Below are 18158 nucleotides of genomic sequence, written 5' to 3'. Positions count from 1 at the left end.
ATGGTGGGCCCTCCGAACAGACCTTCCACATGTCAAGAAAGTTCCCCAGTAAGAAGAGGCTACATACACACAGAGGCAAACCCTAGAGGGAGTGGTGGATGAGAAGGCCATTCACTGGGCGTCCAGAGGCTCTGAGATGCCAAAGATATGAGAAAGTGGTCAGAAGAGGGTCAGCTGCTCAGCCACAAGGCCACACCTGTAGTTGCAAGTCCCAGCAGAGCTCATGGCAAGATGGGAGGTCAGAGGGCCCTGCCTGCTAAGCCAGAGGTAGACTGGATGAATGTGGGGGGAGGGGATTAATGAGACTAGCACTAAAGGGTATCTCTAAGTTTCAATATTACAATAAATATGTGCAACACTGGAAACACCCCAGACACTAACTCACTTTGGTTCCAACTGAGTTAAGCAGGGCTGCAGGAGGTCAGTTTGCAAAGCACATCCTCCCTGCTACCCGTTTGAACTACAGAGATAGTGGGCTGTCCCCTCCTGTGGGTGAGGGGGTGGCTCAGAGCCCAGCCTCAGGGCCACACATGCTCACTGAGCTGGTTCCCTGGAAACTCAAGTGGAAACAATCATCTGGGTCTCTGAGGCCACTTGGGGGTCACCTGCACCAGGCAGTCCACTCTGGGAGCCAGGCAGTGAAGTCAGGCCTCTAGTTACTAAAAGACCCAAGTTAACCAATCTGAATTCCCCAGCCCCTGCAGTGCAGGTGGCCAAGACAGCAGTTCTGTCATCTTGGTAACAGATGGGAGGCTTGGAGTTCCTCCCCTGGCCTCCTTCCCACCCAGATCCAAAGTCTTTGATAATGTTAAGGTCTTTTTTTTTTTTTTTAAGTGTATATGCTATATATATATATTACTAAAGCAATTTCAAACAAACAAATACTCCATAACCGCTTCACCTAAATCCAGCATTTATCTTATGCCAATTTACATAACCAGTGTAATCAGTTTTCATGCACTCATTGAATGTATGTGCAATTTTGCCTGCTAAAACAGAAGACATTTTTCCACCAAAATTCATCATCATTTTCCCAATGAATATCATCTTTATATTAATTTAACAGTGGCACAATATTCACTGAGTCCTGGTATCGTGAATTATATAACCACAAGGAACATTTAGGTTACTTACAGTTTTTTGCTATTTTAAACAATGTTGCTATAAATATCTTTGTGCATATAGTTCTCCTCTTCAGACTGATTTCCTTAGAATAAATTCCCAAGAGTAATTCTAATAGGTAAAAGGAAACTGACATTTTTATAGCTTCAAGTTCTACATTTAAAAAATACATTGTTCTACGTGAATTACCTGGATTGTCTATTTTCCAAAGTAGTTTTCCTGACTATACCTTCAATCCTACCGGTCAAGGTCTACTCTTAAAATCCACTTTTCCTAACCCCTCAGCGGGTTGGGCATCTGGAGTGCACACCCTATGACTGAATGGATGTTGGAGGTAGCTCAGTTGCTTTGCTGTGGAGGGATAAAGGAGGACAGAGAGATGTGGGTAGAAAGGTAGAGGGCTGAGATGGATAGGAGTGGGGAGCAGGCTCTGTAGAGGCAGAAACAAAGGCAGATTCCACATACTGTCCCTCCCAAAGAGCCAACACGTCCCTGGGCATCAAACCTACCCCACCACTCAAGCTTCCCCTGAGCTGATCTTCCAGGGGCCAAGAACAAAGACGTACTTCAACGGGATCCTACAGGAGATTTTAGAAATACTATATGCTTTTAGGTTCTGGAAACATACTTAGCAAATGCCATAAGCAATACACTCACCATTGGTCAAGTAGGCCTATTCATGTGTGAGCTCAGCCCTAAGGGTGGCTCGACTTTACAAAAGGAAATCTTTTAAGAAAGTCCTCCTCATCAGCCTTGTGGGAAAGATGCTACCCCACAGCATTCTCTAAGTGGCATGCAGACCACGATAACTAGTCCATATTAGGAATGCCTCTGAGTAGTCACCCAGGTCCCCCACTGTGATGCACCATAAAGACACCACCTGCTGGGCTCCATTCATAGGCTTGTGGAATTTTCAAGCAGGAAAGGACCATGTGTAGTCTAAGCCTCTCATTTTATAAAGAAACCAAGACCCTAAGGCCCTGTTTTGGGGCTCCTGCTGTACCCTATGATCATTGTCAGGAAACTCTGTTCCTCTTTCCCCCCTATAGGAAGAGCCACAGACTGTCCTGTCACCAGACAAAATAGAGCTTTCGTTTTAAAGAGCCCAATCTCTCCTCTCATGGTCTGCTGATTCATTTTCCCTAATCCTTTCTCTGTGCAAAGCCAGCGGACAGTATCAGGCATGAAAACGCAGGGGTCCTCTAGGGGCAGCCAGCACTCATCCTTCTCTAAAGGTTGGGACCAGTGGGGAGGGAAGTCTCCTCCACCTTTAAACCAGCTTTTATCACAGACGCCTCCTCAGAGTCCCCCTCAGGGTGATGGAAACCTATGTGCCAGGCTTTGTATCCCCAAAGTCCCTTTCCCCCCATCACCAGGGTCTCCTTGGCAGGCTCAGAAAAACAGCAAAGTCACCAAGGCAGTGGCTCCACCAGCAGGTGCTAAGGGTGGCCATCATGAAGACAACCAGCTCACCAATCACTCACCTGACCCAGGCCAGGTCCTAGGCCTGCCCCCTGCTCCCCCACATCCCCTCAGGCTGCCTACCATGTGCCCGGCACAAGTCTAGGTTAGTGAGGAACTAGGTACACCAGCAGCTGATGCCAGCGTCCTGCAGTGGAGAAGTTCAATCACAGAAATGCTAAGGTGGCAGCTCAGGAAGGCAGCAAGGAAGCAGGTGACTTCTGGCCAGTCCTGTGGGCGTCTGCCAGGAGGAAAAGGGCAGGGAGGGCATTCCAAGCAGAGCAAACAACAATACACAAATGGCACATAGGAGTACGTGCGTCCAGGAGCAGAAAGAACATACATGGACACTAGCTAAGGGAGAGCAGCAGGACAAGAGATGGAAGTGGGAGCTGGGGCTCCCAGAAGGCCTTGTGTGCTATTCCAAGGAACGTGAAGTTTCTCCTGCAGAACTTGGGCAGCTCTCAAAGGTTTTTAAGAGGGGTAACATAAGCAAATCTGTGTTTTAGTAAAAGAACTCAGGTCCTTCAAGACTTCTTTTCTACTTCAATATTGCTTTTAATGCAATTTCATTTCATCTGGACAAAAATGGGCAGGTCAGTATAAACTGTGCCAAAGCCAACACTGGCCAGGAACAACCCTACACCGTTCCTCCTGGGGGCCAACCTGACCCCACATTGGTGACCAAGCCTCAGCCTCAGGAATCACCTGGCTGTAAGAACCCAGCCCGTGACACACCCAGCTCCGAGGAGGCAGCAGCTTCCCATTCCCAGGCACCAAGGGAAAAGACCCTTGGAATGCTAGTGGTCCCCACAGACAAGAGTTCAGTAAGTTCAAAACTGCATTTTTCTTTTTCTTTTTAAGGGAAATTAATTCCTTTGTCTAATGTTATTGGAACAAAATGAACAAGATTTCAGGCATCATGCCCTTGCTTCAAAGAGCTATAACCAAAAGATCTGAGGGCAAGAAGTAAGCCGGTATTCCCCTAGTATGAATGAGGAACCTGGAAAGGGATGGGACGAAAGGCCCTTACTCCTTTAGCTCTCTCTCTCAGGCAGGATAGTGAGCAGAACATCTAACTAGGTCAACATCTTCAGAACTGGAAAGGTGCCCAGTCCTGTTGCCTTGGCCAGCTCGGACACCAGGAACTTCAATCATTCCACAAACCAAGCCTGAAGTCAAAATTCTGACTTCGCATTTGAAGAGCAAGGCAGCACCTCCCAAACACCTCTGGCCCTGCCAGTCTTGCCCAATCCCAGAAGAGAAACAGAATTCAAGTTATAAACTGCCTGTTAGCCCGGCCTGGGCCACTGTCCTTACAAGGCAGCGCTGAAGTTTTCCAAGTGAAATCAAATGTGCAGCGAGGATCCAGATGTTGGAATGACCTCTCTTTTCCACTGGAATCATTCAGATTCCAAAGGAGAAATCCAGTTGCTAATGAAATACTCTTCAGAGCCTGTAAGAATCCTAAAGTTTAGCTGGAAGCTAAAGGAGTCAGAAAGATGTCCAAAAAGATTAAGAACAAGATGTGGATATTTTGAATGGCCTAAGTGGGATGCCCCATCTCCTTCTCCCACGTCCAGCACTGTCCAGTTGTCCCAATCTGAGGGCTAGAACGGGGTCTAGTTTCTACGGTGGACACTTGTCCACTGGGCATGTGCACCCATCCTTAGGTTTCAGGCAACTGGTATTGTGAGACCTGGTGGGAGGCAGAGTTCCATCTGACACTAGGGAAGTTGTAACCTCCAGAATCTCACTCTACAAAACCCCCAACAGCGAGAACATGGACATGTGACCTAAGCTGGCCAACCAGATGCTCAGCTTTGCCTCTGGAGTGAGTAGCACAAAAAAGCAGAGGGAGCTCAGAACTCACTCTGGAGGGGCTGGTGGCATTCAGGTCAGCTAGGAGCAGTGATGCCAGGCCAGCTGCATCATCACCTTGGCTTTGGTTCCAACCACCCAACTTTCCACAGGTCCACGTCGATTTCTGAGCCTCATTCTCCAGCCTTCCAGGGCATTCAGGGCATTACGAGACATCCTTCCAATGCATCACTTTTCCCCTTAATTTGGCCGGAGTCAGCTTCTGCATTTGCAGTCTAAGACCTGTACTCCCATAACCTGTCCTTCCACCTCCACTCTGGCTCCTCAACCCTGAGACAACATCTGTGCTCAAGCCTTTATCTTTTACTCTGTGAAAAGAGTCTAATTTAAACATCCACACATCTGAGAGGATCATAGCCACCTAATAATCACGAATATGGACAAATGCCATAAATGCTGAATATAACAACCTACTCTGTCTCTGGTTCTGACCAGATAACCCATTTGGGGCATTAATATCAGAAATTAAAGGTATTACTGCTCCCTTGGACTCTTCCTCATTTCCCCACCAGTTCGGAGAAAAGTGGACTTGGAGTCAGGAAACCTGGGCTCTAGAACTTGCACATATCACCTCAACCCTGGGAGAGGTGATACCTGCACTGCCTATTTCACAGGGAGGTTAAATCAAACAAGAAGCCGCCTGGCAAAGCCCCCGTAACCTCGTAATTCCTGAGTCAATCGTTATTTTCAGTCCTCTTTCTTGACATTCCCCAGTGATCAAGAGTTGATCAATCTCAATCCGACTTAATAAATACTTATGGAGAACTTTCTATGTACCATGGGCTGTACTAGGAATACAAAATCATGCTTTGTTTTCAAAAAATACAAAGCTCCCTTCTCCTTCAGCTTCGATGACACCACGCTCTCTTGGTTTTCTCCCTTCCTCAAGGTCAGTTCCTTCTCTCTCTGTTGCTGATGACCCTTATACCCTGCCCCTTAAATGGTGATCCCCTCACTTCCTACTATGAGTTCTCCATGGGTGGTGCCATCTACTCCCCTAGCTCCAACTGCCTTCCATGTTCTGGTGGCTCCCAAATGTTTGCTCCAGAATGTCCAATAGATGGAGGGAGCTAAAAGGAGGCAATCAGGTTTGTTTAGAACTTGTCTTAAAGCTGTGGCTGTGCAGTAAGTAATCATTTTTAACTTAAATGATATTTTTGGGGGAGTGGTCTGGTTAGAGTTCATGGAGGGGCAACATCGCCCCAATGCCATCTCTTGGAGATCTCCTGCCGTAGATCTATGTGTCTAACTGCCCAAAAGACCTCTCTTGGCTCCCCTACAGGCATCTCCAACTCAACATGTCAGAAATTAGACATATCGTGTCTCCCGTAAATCCGCTGCTTTTCCTGTGTCTCAAGCAGAAAACTGAGCAAACGCTCTGACTTCTCCCTTGGTCCTCAAGGCCTGTCAACCCAGATCCCTTGACACCTTTATAATCCAGCTTCTCCCTCCTCCACTACTCTTCCATCTTGCCCCAGTGACCGCAATGACCTCCTTTCTGTTGTCTTTGCCGTCCACCTTCCTCCACGTCCAGTCAATCCTCCCCACCACCGCTGAATGATGAATGATATTTCAAAAAGAAAATCTAATTTCCCAACTCATTCTCTCGCTCTCGCTCTCGCTCTCTCTCGCGCTCTCTCTCTCTCTCTCTCTCTCTCTCTCAGCACCAGTTCTCCATCACACCCCACTGCTTGCAGTTCCCAGGGCCAACAGTGTTGTGACACGCCTCCACTTCAGGCCTTACCTGAGCTGTTCTCTGTGCCTATAATGCCCTGACTCCCTTTGCCACCTGGTGGACGCCTACTCGTTTCTCAGGACTCACCTCAAACATCAGCTCTTCCAGAAAGCCTCTGGTTCATTAATTCCACAGTGTTCACGCAGAGCCCTGGGGCCATCCCAGGCCTTTCCTAACAGTCCTCCGTTCTCTAGTCTGGCAGAATGAGCAGTCCCACCTCTGAGCCCACGAGACCCCTCGACACATTCACAGTGACATCCGTAGCACTAACTGCTCTTGGCTTTTGTGCATGTCTGCCTCCCTCACAAACCATGGGCACCTTGAAGGAAGAAGCTGAATCTTTTTTTTCTTTGTATCCTCAGTACCTAGCACAGAGCTAAGCACACAGTAAGGAATCAATATACGTATGTAGTCTGAGTGAGTGTAAGAAGACAAGTGTGAGGGAAAGCACCCCGCGAACGTGATGGGCAGGATTACCACTGCTGCTGCTATGGCTGGTTTTCTTTTTCTCCATAATGTGGAGGTCAGATCCTAAATGCCAGTGAGATAGCTCAGCACAGCTCCCTTAGAGATGGCAGAGGAAATCCTGAGATTTTAACACCCCTAGCGCAAGTGGAAGTAAGGGGCGGGGAGTGGCTTTTGGCTCCTAAGTTGTCCCAGAGCACATGCTATTGGGAGGCTGAAGAAGAAGTGGACACAGATTCATACAGGAGATTCCTTGCAGACTTCTTACAAAAGCCTGCAATGGGGAGACCGTGGAGGGGTGACTGGGAAGGGGAGAGAAGGAGAGCAGACATAGAGGGCTAGGGCCTTAGAGCAGAGAAGTGTCTGCTACACGTGGGCACTGCCCTCTCCTAGCCCCGCACCAATGACAGGTCACTCCAAACAAAAGTCCTTCATCTGTAATCCTGGGTGATACAATACCGTTTAAAACCCACTCCATGGATCTCCTCTCCATGACAACCTGCTCACCTGTTCTAAGAGCCTTTCTTGCTTAACCTCACATGGTTATTTCCTAACTTATAAATCGGCCATCTATTCAGGGACGACCATGGACTAAGAGCCCTGAGCCTGCTGCCTGCTGTCTGTTGCCTCAGAGATATCAGAGCTCAAGCATCTCAGCATGCTGAGTGAGACCAGTATTTAAACACACACATATTTCCTATTACATAGCTCCCAAATTCAAGCCAACTACTTTATCTGGTGCTCAGCCTTAGAAACTGTAATTTCTCCCAGAACAGGAGGAACAGGCTAAGATGAATTTAAGTATCAAGAGCCAGTATGCCTGCCACCTACCTGGTGCCCTCCTGAAGGACTCTCAAGGTTAATCTCAATTATAGTCTTATTTTTCACCTTACACACTAACTTTAGAAACTGACCCCCAGAAAATGCAACTCCACCAAATCCCATTGTCCTAGGAGACAGATGTAAAAACGAATTCCTTTTTCTTTCTGGGTACGGCCTATCTCAGAAACTATACTGCCAGCCTCCTGGGGGGAAGGAGCAGGTGGGATGCCACTTTGTATCCCTCATTGTGCTACATGTAGTGTTGAGAGCACTGCAGCTGCTCTGTAAATGCCCAGTGAGGACGGTTGGGTCTGCGTTAACTGGCTGTTCAAGAGGTACCAAGTCTGTGTTACCGGACCTTCTCGTGGGTCCCTCATGAGATGCCTGGGATCTTAGGAACTGGGAGGTTGCCTCCATTTCCTCAGTGTTGCCCAAAACCATATTCTGCACTTAGAAAACTCTAAGTAATCTTACTGGCCAGCTGAGGCTGGGTAGGAGATTTTAGGCACTTCACAGGTTGACAGCAGTTAAGATCAACTAAGATTGCAATGAGATAATACAGTGGTAAGAAGTCTATCAAAAAAGCACCCCACTCTCTTCTTTATTAAAGACTTCCCCTCCACCCTTTTTAGTCTTCTTTTTTTTTTTTTTTTAAGTTTCCCCTTTTTAAAATCTTTGTATATGGCCTTACGGACACTGAAGAGATGGCATCCTTCGTTTACAAATACACATGCTGGAAGTATGGCTAAGATGATGAATGCAGGGTGGCAAAAGCAAATGGAATGCGGGGTTTGTACCCTGACTCTTCTGCTTATTGCTGTGTGTCCTTAGTGAAATCACTTACTCTCTCTGAACCTTAGTTAAAAATGAGAGTTACCATAGGATTAAATTCTTAACCTCAGGATTCTCTGAGATGTTGTTACTGCAGTTATTATAAAACAGGGGCTGGATAAAAACAGTCCCCAAGATCCTATTCAGTTGTAAGAATTGATTATTTAAGTGAAACGGCAGATTCTAGACAATATTGGCTTATTCAATACAGTTTATGCATAACTTTCCAAAAATAGTTTTCTATGTAGATCCCAGTTTCACCTGCATATGGTTCATCAACAACTTTCAGTTAAAAATGAATTCAGCATATTAGCTGCAACATTGCATATAGTCACAAAAGACTGGAACTACCCAAATCCTCTTCAATAGGAGACTAGTTAAATAAATTATGGGATTTTTATAAAGTGGAGAACAATTTACCCATTGGGAAAAACGAGGCAGCTCTATATGCATTGATACAAAACAATCTCTAAGGCATATTAAGTGAAAAACACAGAATACAGAACCCTGTGTATAGTATGCCAGCATTTGTTTATATATTCATATTTCTTCTATTTGCAGAGGCTGCACCTGGAAGCATAGCTGAAAAATGACAAACAGTAGTTGCCTAAGACACTGAAGGACTGAAGATATGAGAACCATTAAAAGATGAGAAATTTATTTTTCCAAGGTTTTATGTTATCAAATTTATCAATATTTTCTTATGACTTCTGCTTTGCATCTTTCTTAAAACTGTTTTTCTTCTCCCAAGGTTAGTTAAAATAGGTATTTATTTTTCTATTTCTATTGCATTTATAGTAATCTCTTGTCTATGTTAAAATTATTTTTCAGACTTACTGTACACTGTATAACTTATCACTTTTGAATTTTGAACTATATATATGTATTACATTTTTTAATAGAAAACTTGGGTGGGGGGGGAGAATGTACCAGATTTTATTTTAAAATAAAACAAATTTTAAAAATAATCTAGCTAATAGGGTATATTTTATGGTATAGGAATTTTATCTCAATTAAAAAAGAAAAAATTTAGTTTATACAAGGTTGAGATTCACAGCATGAGAACTGGGTGGAGACAACAGAATCCACCTAGTCAAGCCCAATGTTAGCGTTTAGTCAAGATCACCCCAAGACTCAGTTTTATAGTTTGGCCTGGTTTTATAGGTTTAGTACCTGTATGGGCAAAACAAACCTGCAGCCAACCAGGAAGCATCTCTTTGCCTTCCTCATAAGTCTTGCCTGAGAGTTGGCCCTATCTCCTATCAGTCTGGTTCCCTTGGGAGGCCAGGCCAACCCAGGCAATGAATGCTCTTCCCTGGGAGCTGGTGCTCGGGCATAGGACATTATGGGGCCGGTAAACCGGGCCCAAATCAGGACAAGGAAGCTGCACAAACACTGTCTGGCACCGAGGAGGAAGAGGTGCTGAACATGAGGCACATGGTGAGGAGGCACCGAAGTGAGACTAACTGGCAGAAGGAGGCAGGGCAGCGTTGCTCAGAATAAAGATCAGGAACCACGGTCCTCGGTGCTTAGCTTGGCTGTGGGTACCTATGCATAAGTGGACAGTATTGCCATTTGTATTATTATCACCATCGTTTATTGGGACTTGCTATGAGTGGAGTACCAGGCCCTGGGACACAAAGACATACAAAACAGGGACTTCCAGTTTAGTTGAAAAGTGACCATACTGATCTACCGAAACTCATGTTTAAGACTCAGAATAAAGGGTATAATCAGAGCCACGGCCCAAAGGAGAAGCTGAAAATCCTTGGACCGGGTTTCAAGGTTTTCTTCAGATTGGAGCCCCAGTGAATGTTACTGAAATTCCTGGGGGAGGCTCACAGGCTGGGACAGGGGACCCTGAACAGAAGGACTGGACGGGAGGCAAGATCGAGCCAAGTGGAAGAGAGGAAAGAGGAGGCATTCCAGGCTTCCGGGAAGGCATAGGAGGTAGGAATGCTGCCACCAGCAGTTTGGACAAACACACAGAGTGGGTCACTGGGTCAGCGTGGAGGTTCAGGCAGGAGAGCAGCGGAGGGCAGACCCCTGTGCAGAAGGCCCTGACTGGCAGCCTAGAAGTTTGATCCTTACCATGCAGACAGTGGGGAGTCATTGAAGATTGCTGAGCAGGAGGGTGACCCTTGCAAACAGGCATTTTAAGTGAGATTACAGAGGAGCCCTTTATCCCAGGCTTATTCAAAGCCCTGTGTGTATTTCAAGTGGCACTTGAGACAGAAGTCGTAAAGCAGTGCCCTGTGTCATGTAGACGCGGGGGTGGGGGGGTGGGAGGGGTGGAGGTTTAAGGGTCTCACAAAGAGATGCTTCAGTGAGGAGAAATGAAGGGGGACACGTTTTAAAGAAGGAAACAAATTTGCAGGACAGAACTGCCTGGCGTCTAGTCTAGAAAAGGCAGCACTTTCTTCAGAGTGTGGAATACCCTCTTTTGGCTGGGGGTGTTCTGCCTCCTCTTTTGGAGGTTAGTCATGATGTCAAAACACCAGTTTGTGGAATAGGGAGTGAGGCAGCTGGGCGGAGGCAGATGAACTGAAATATAAATATGGGGCCTGGAGAGCACAAAAGGCCTCCATTCTAAGACGACTCTCTTGCAGGGGACTCCTCCATCTGCCTCTCCCAGGGGTGCCTTGGGGTTTTTTCCAGGGCTGCTGAGCTCTCTAATAACCTCCAACAGTTTTTTCTCTAAAACAATAAAATGATGTTTTAATTCTGTCAAGTTGTGATTCGGAACTTTTTAAATATGATTCCTAATTATGCATAGTGAGGCAGCAGGCAGGGCTGCTCAGGGGCCGTGAACGGGGCAGCAACTTCAGGCCGTAAACCAACATTTACGTAAGGTGGGAAAGGAAGTCAGGATTAGTTTCCGGCTGCTGCGTACAACTGCAGGGCAAGCTCTGAATGCAGAGGCAAAGCTGAGCAAGCCAGGGGCAGGGCCTGAGTCATGCACAAAACCCAGTCAGGTCGAACTGGAGATATGAGCAGGCTGCTGCTCCAGGTGGCTCCACAACTCCAGGGATTGGGCTTCCTTCTTTCTCTGGCCTTTGCAAAGGGTCCCTCTCCTCCGCTCTCCTGCACCAGCTCCTTTGGGCACTTTTATTCTCTCCGGGTTCTATATGAACACAAAGGATTACAAACTCAAAGCTGTCTTTTCTTTGGGGCCAGAAGGGGCTGTTCCTATCCTCTGTCCCTCAAGCCCAGCGGTGGGCCCCAGCAGGCCATTACTAAAGCAGCCCTGGTAAAGCGAGGCAGCTAACCAGAACCTTGACAGTCAAACCTAATAAAAACCCAAACGTACCCAGAAGAAGGGGTTGTGCAATTCACAGGAATTCCTACCGTGGTGATGTTTTCGCTCTAAACCTCATTTCCCTGTGGCAACTGTGTCCATATATCCCAGAATTCCCAGAAATGTTCTAATTTCACATGTTCCCTCGAGTCTCTGGAAGTACAAAGGTGTTTGCCAGGGACTGTGCCCTAAAGTTTGACAAAAGGTCACTGTGCCTGTGACACACAGCAGCATGAGGCTGCAAAACAGCATTTTCCTTCCAAGGTGAAACTCAGTTACTTGGTTAGAGAGAAAACGAGGCACAGGGGACCTCCAGTGTGCCAGGACCATCGGTACCTTCCACTCTGAGCAGAGAGACTGCCTAGGCACTGCAGTGGGGTGGTGCCACTGAGCCACACCGTACGCCCAGCAGGGCTGTGTGCTGCCCGATGAGAGTGGGCTGAGATTTGGGACGTGAGAAAAATGGCTCTACATGCAACCTGTACATGCTTTTTGACTGTGTCTCTGAGACCCTCAAGGAGAACGTATCGCCTTCGTTCCACACTTGCAGGTTTAGATCCCTTACTGCAGCGTGGCAGCTCAGTGGGTGTGAGGACTGTACAGCAGGCCTTGCTCAGGAAGTGGGTCTGGGTGCTCCTCTGGAGAAAATATACATGAGTCCCTCCTCTGCCTCCCCCATCCCCACCCGAGACACCATCACAGACACAGCCTCAAAGCCCCAGCACTCTTCCCTTTGCCCAGAACACAATACAGGAATTAGGACCCACCTACTAAGTTTCTGCAGCTGACACTTCAAGGCTCAAAGTCTAGCTTGCCAGCCAGTTTAGTCACACATGTCTGACGTGTCCTCTTTGTAACCAAGCCCCAATCAAGCCACCCGTGCAATTCTGCTAATTCAAACTGCCTTCCCGTTTAGGGAGGTTGATAGCCATCTCCCATCTCCCTTTCCTGCTGACGTCATCCCACATTTTCTACAGACACCAATAAGGGTACAGCTCTTGGGATAGTTTTCAGGCTAAGGTGGGAGTGGAGGGACCCTGTCTTCACTTGGGCATTTGGCAAGCTGTCCTAAGTTAAGGGAGAAGCAAGGAAATAAATCACCTAGCTAAGGTTAAAGGCCAAAAAGACCTGAGTGGTGACTGCAACTCAGGCCCAGATCTCTCTTGGCTATTTGCAATGCAAATCTGCGTTTTGTTCTCTGCTACCGAGGTCTTGCACAATAGCCTGTGTATAAACATCCACACCAACAATGCCTTACTGTGCAATCGCGCTGTAATTACAAGCAGGCAGGAAGCTGCTGCTAGGAACCGCACCATTCAACCTCTAGCCATCCCGTGTCGGAGTCTCCACCGCACGAACGTACATTCCTGCACACACCGACGCGTCCCCGCAGCTGCCAGGCCACTGCTGCCACAGTTGCAGTCCCCTAGCCAGGGACCCGGGACCACCTGCTTGGCCCGGCAGCCTCGCGTTACTTTGCAGGGTTGTCATAAACATCTCAGCTGTTCTTTAAAAAAAAAAAAATCCTGCGCCACGAGGGTACCGAGAGCGGCGGGAACCACCATCAAAGTTCCCCAGCACATTCCTGCAGCCCCAGCAGTTTCAGAAAACAGAAAAGAGCGACACGCCACACAGTCCATTGGAAGCGGGTTTCGGAGTTTTATATAGAAAACACTCACATATGTACGTGGGTGTGCTGATAGTTTTTATGGCTAAATTGCAAAGTGTTAGGCCTTAGTGATTACTGTCAGGTTTGGCACATGGTGGGGGAGGAAATAAGGTGGGGAGTCAGGAGGGATTTGTTTGAAGGGGGCTTGGGGGCAATTCTGGTTTTGCTTTTTGGAAATACAGAGAGTTGTTTTCCCAAACTTCCGAGTTGCTCAGCTCTTCGTCACTGGAGGGCCAAGCAAAGAAAACTGGGGGGAAAGTTGCTGTAACTTCCTTCCTGCGACCTCACCGGGGACTGCGAAGAGGAAGAGCACGCTTCCCCGGGAAGCACAGGCGGGGGCCGGGAGCGGCGGGCCCCCGCCTTTCGGCCGGGGACGAGGGGCGGAGGACTGGCCCCGGACGCAGGCCGCGGAAAGCCCCTTCCCTGCACCCCTCCCCTCGCGAACGGCGCCTGAAGCTGCCCGCCTGCAGCCCAGGCTGTTTTAAGTCCCGCGGCAAATCGGCGACCACAGGGGCACAGCCCGGACCCCCGACCGCGTCGCCGAGCTCCCTCCCTGCAGCGCCCGCCGCACCCTGGCGCCCAGCGCGGCCGGCCCGAGCGGGCCCGCCACATACCCGCCCGCGCGGCCAAGCCCCAGCCCGGACGGTTTCCGAGCCCCACGGCGGCTCCCTGGCGGCGGAGGGGGCGCCGAGCCCACAGCTCACCTGCGCGCTCGATCCCGGGGCTGCTCCGAGGGGTGCAGGGCGCAGGCGATCGCGGCCCGCAGACTCAAACTTTGTTGCTCTCGGGACGGCGCAGTCGTCACTTCCTCGCGGCCCGGGCTGTGACCCAGCAGCTCGCGCGGTGGCGCGCCGGGCCCTGCAGCCGCCCGCCCGCCCGCCCGCCCGCGCGCCCTGGGCCCCTGGCCTCGTCTGCCGGGCTCTGCGCCCTCGGTTGCAGAAAGAAGTCGGCGGCTGTCTGCCGAGCCTGCACCCCTCTGGGGAAGGCTCGCTCCAGCCGGGTCGTTTCCGCGCGGAAAAAGTGCGGTCAAGCCTGTTTTCGGGCTGGGTATGGAAAGAGGTGTTGGGGTTGTTCAGGGAGCCCAGAGAGCTGGGGTTCCAGAAGAAACACACCCAACCCACAAACAGAGCGGCGGGGGAAGAGAAAGTTTTCCGTTGGGTGCTGAGCGAGAAGGTCATGTCAGAAAAGAGCGTGCTCTGTGTTTTGCCAAATAACGCCTAAGAAGGGCCTTAAAACACCGGTCTCCTTCCTACATTTCCTCAAAAGGTCCGCACGCGTGTCCTTAGTGATTTCCACTGGTGTTAAGTGTGTAGCATGTTTACTATACCATACTTAAGGGGGATGTGGGGTGGGCTATTCAGCGCCTAAGTTAGGGCTGCAAAATGGTTTCTATTCTAATCCTACCCCTGCGATTTCCACCTCTTCCTTTACACTCAGCACAGAAGATCTCTGGGGCCTGATGCATTCCACGTTTCGCCACCGGCCAAAAGTGACTTAGAGGGTAGGGTGGAGTGCTGAGGAGAGGAGCTTCAGGCAGGAGTCGTTCTGAAACTTATCATTGCCCAAAATAAATTTGCTCACCTTATTAAAAACTACAACAAAAAGCCACCTTTGGTTTCTGGTAAAAAGCAACAAAGTAGTTAAACAGCAGTCTTTAGGGAAGAATTCCTGATCCAGTGAAGTTGGAAAGAAAAACGGAGGTTAGCCTTTGCTGTGGCTTAAAAAAAAAAAAAAAAGGCAGACATTTGAAACTGCAGTGGAGGGCTTTCATAACAGAAACATTAGCTTCATTGTAGCTTGTTGTGGAAAACAGGGAGCTTTTTAAAAGGTGGTTCAAAAGCATCAGTTAGCACTTAGGACTCAACAATTTTCTTTTTTTCCCCAATACTGCTTCTACTAGCACATTGGCCAGATCTCAGAACCTCCCTTTTCAATGTTTCATCTTCTTAATAAAGTACAGGAAACTGTAGCGTTGAGTGAAGCCTTTGTCCAGAAAGGTGGATGTGAAACTGATGGAAAGTGACATCTGGGAAATGATCTGCAAGCCTGCTGTTAATACCTAACGGGAAGCCACAAACACAGACTTACCCAGAGACTAGGAGTATGAGGATCAAAGTTCTCCTAGCAACATGAAATCCCCCACATTGCAGCTCTTATGCACTAGTTCTGATTTTTACTGAGACATTTTTAATGGTACTATATAAATAGGAAATGTACCATGTCAGAAAAATAATATTGTTTGAGAAATAAGTGCATTATTAGACTTTCAATAATTATAATTCTCTGAAATTTTCATGACATCACACTATCGTGAGGAGACCTTGGAGGGATTGCCCATTTCAGTTTTGTAACAGAGAGAAGCAATTCTTTATTGCATTCTGCTTAAGGCAAGCAAAGACATAATAAAGAGGAATAGAGAGACTATGTCACCCAGGCTTCTAAAAACAATCATGTGATACTCTGCTAGAACAAGAGCAGAATATTTCTCGTTCAGGATTGTCATTCTAAATTCTCAGTCACAATTTCATGAATATTCAGTATTTCTGCATGCCCGGGAATAATTAGCCAAAGTGTAAATCTGTGAAGGCTTGACACTTAAATATGCACACACACGCGTTGCTTTTTCTCTGTATAGGGTGGCATTTGCTGGAGTACTGCAAACTGTGGAAGCTGTGGTAGGCAGCCTTGAGGACGCCCCCTGCTAATGATCCCATAACTTCTGGTATTCACACCCTATGTAATCCCCTCATCTTGAGTGTGGACTGGACTAACTAACTCAGTTCTAACAAATTGTATATGCTGGCAGAAGTCATGTGACATCACTGCTGAGATTAAGTTATAAAAAAAATCTGTGGCTTCCATCTTGGGTGCTCTGTTTCTTTCTCGCTCTCTCAGATCACTCTCTGTGGGGGAAGCCAGCTGCCATGTCATAAGGCAGCCTTGTAGACAGGGATCGAGGCCTGCCAACAACCACATGAGTTAACTTGGAAAGGGATAACCCCCACCATGCCAGCTGAGCCTTAGGATGACACCTTCCACTCCAGCCAATAGCTGCCTCATGAGAGCCCTTGAGGCAGAGGCATTGAGCTAAGCTGTCTGGATTCCTGACCCACAGAAACTGTAAGATAATAAATGTTCGTTGTCTTAAGCTGCTATATATGTTGGAGTCATTTGTTACGCAGTCGTAGATAACTAACACGTAGGCCAAAAGAGAAGTCAATGTGGGTCCAGTGACAATCCCACACAGCCTTCCTGGTCTGTCACCTGGAAAGCAGAACATGGAGAAAGAGGCAGGGTCCTAGACGAGACTTAAGTGTAACACATACATCCTAAGAACAGAAGAAGGCCCAGCCCTCACTCTTTCAACAGAGCAAGGGTCATCTTTGAATTTAAACTAGGTCAGAAGGTGTGGGCTGCTGCTCAGTCCCAGGCAGCCCTGGTATTGGGTGTCACCAACCTGATAGTACGTGCAGATGTCTCTATGTCACAAGAATTGACATCTGTCCAGGTGTCCACTTCCTCCTCATTGGGGCATCTACCCTGATCCCCAAGGCCTCAGCATAATCAGTGACCATGGGGTCAGGCCTTGGTCCTGGGAAGAGAGCTAAAAAGAAGAGCCTTCAATCCTAGCAGCCAGAAAAGATAGATGATTTCAGTGGAGGGTCTAAATATTAGAAAGAAAACCTTATGGTCCTGCAGCGAAAGAGCAAGCCATGGACTATCTCTGATAAGTATTACCTCCACAGTGCTTCCAGGGCTACAAAGAACATTCTGTCCACCTGATGGTTCCTGTCTCTTAGCATTATTTCCTCTCTGACTGGAGCAAATTATTTACTTTAAAAACATAAAACAAAGTTTTAGGAAGCAGGAAAGATGTTATACCCCTTCATCCCAGGGCAGGCATCTACTGGTGTCCTCCACATTCCCCTCCCCTCAGCCAATCTTGTACAAGCTGGCGATTGCAAAGCCTGTTTCTGTTTTCCCTCTAGAGACACTAGACTCTGATTTTTTCTCGTGTGCAGTGGCCGCAGCTGCTGTGTTGCCATGCAGTCATCTGGTTGCTAGGACTTGTGAGGTTGTGGGTGTGCCAGAACGTGAATCTATTAATTTAACAGGAACTAGGCTCAGCACATATATTTCTTGTTAGCTTTGCTACCTAAACTACATCGAACGTGTTCAGCAATGGGAACGTTTCCTAGAGTCTGGCTTTGCAAAAATGCCAAATGCCCTGAATTTTGAGTCTGCACAGTCAGTTTTATGTTATTAAGTTATCGTGGAGGGCATAAAGGCATTCCAGCACAAGTTTGCAAACAGGTCAGCTCTGGGAAAAAATTAAAGGGAGGGAAATAGTCTGTGATCTTCATTCTTTGCACTCAGCAGTCCTTTCTGCAGGAGGTATATGTATTAATTTGTGCAGGAAACCTGCTCGAATTAGCTCATCTGAAAAGAGCTCACTGACAAGGCCTGAGTTCCCCAACACCAGAACTAGGTGATATGTGCCACGATAAGAGAAACCACTGACCTTTGCTGTGGAGCACACAAACTGGCATTTTTCATAAAAGTCTGTTTACTCAGGGATGTGCTACTCATAGGGATGCAAAGATGAAAAGGAGAGAGTCTCTCTCAAGTGAGAGAGAAAGACCTGTAAATTACAATACAGCATGAGAAGTTTTATAATTGAGCTTTGCCTAGGGCATTAAGATTATGGAGAAGGAAGCAAGTAAGTTTGCTTGAAGATGGGGACATAGGTCACCAGTGTTTTCTTTCAAAAACAATATTTAAAATTATCAGGTGCATTGCATTAAGTAATAATAAGTATTGTTTTGTGTAGCCTTTGTTCCGGTTGTGTACAATATGTGCATATGTATATGGGT

General features: G+C 47.6%; 1 protein-coding gene across 1 annotated transcript in view; it reads right to left on the bottom strand.

Moving 5' to 3' along the window:
* ELMSAN1 (ELM2 and Myb/SANT domain containing 1) overlaps positions 1 to 14140 on the bottom strand; it is a 62858-nt gene extending 48718 nt beyond the window's left edge. Inside the window, exon 1 of the mRNA XM_011370893.2 lies at positions 13989 to 14140. The gene's annotated coding sequence lies outside the window, so the exon portion shown is untranslated. The remainder of the gene's footprint in view (positions 1 to 13988) is intronic.
* Between the last annotated feature and the right edge of the window lie 4018 nt (positions 14141 to 18158).

Source organism: Pteropus vampyrus, unplaced genomic scaffold (assembly GCF_000151845.1).
Source record: "Pteropus vampyrus isolate Shadow unplaced genomic scaffold, Pvam_2.0 Scaffold177, whole genome shotgun sequence".
Taxonomy (NCBI): domain Eukaryota; kingdom Metazoa; phylum Chordata; class Mammalia; order Chiroptera; family Pteropodidae; genus Pteropus; species Pteropus vampyrus.
Note: the sequence above shows the minus strand (reverse complement) of the source record. Positions and strands in the feature narration are given on the sequence as shown.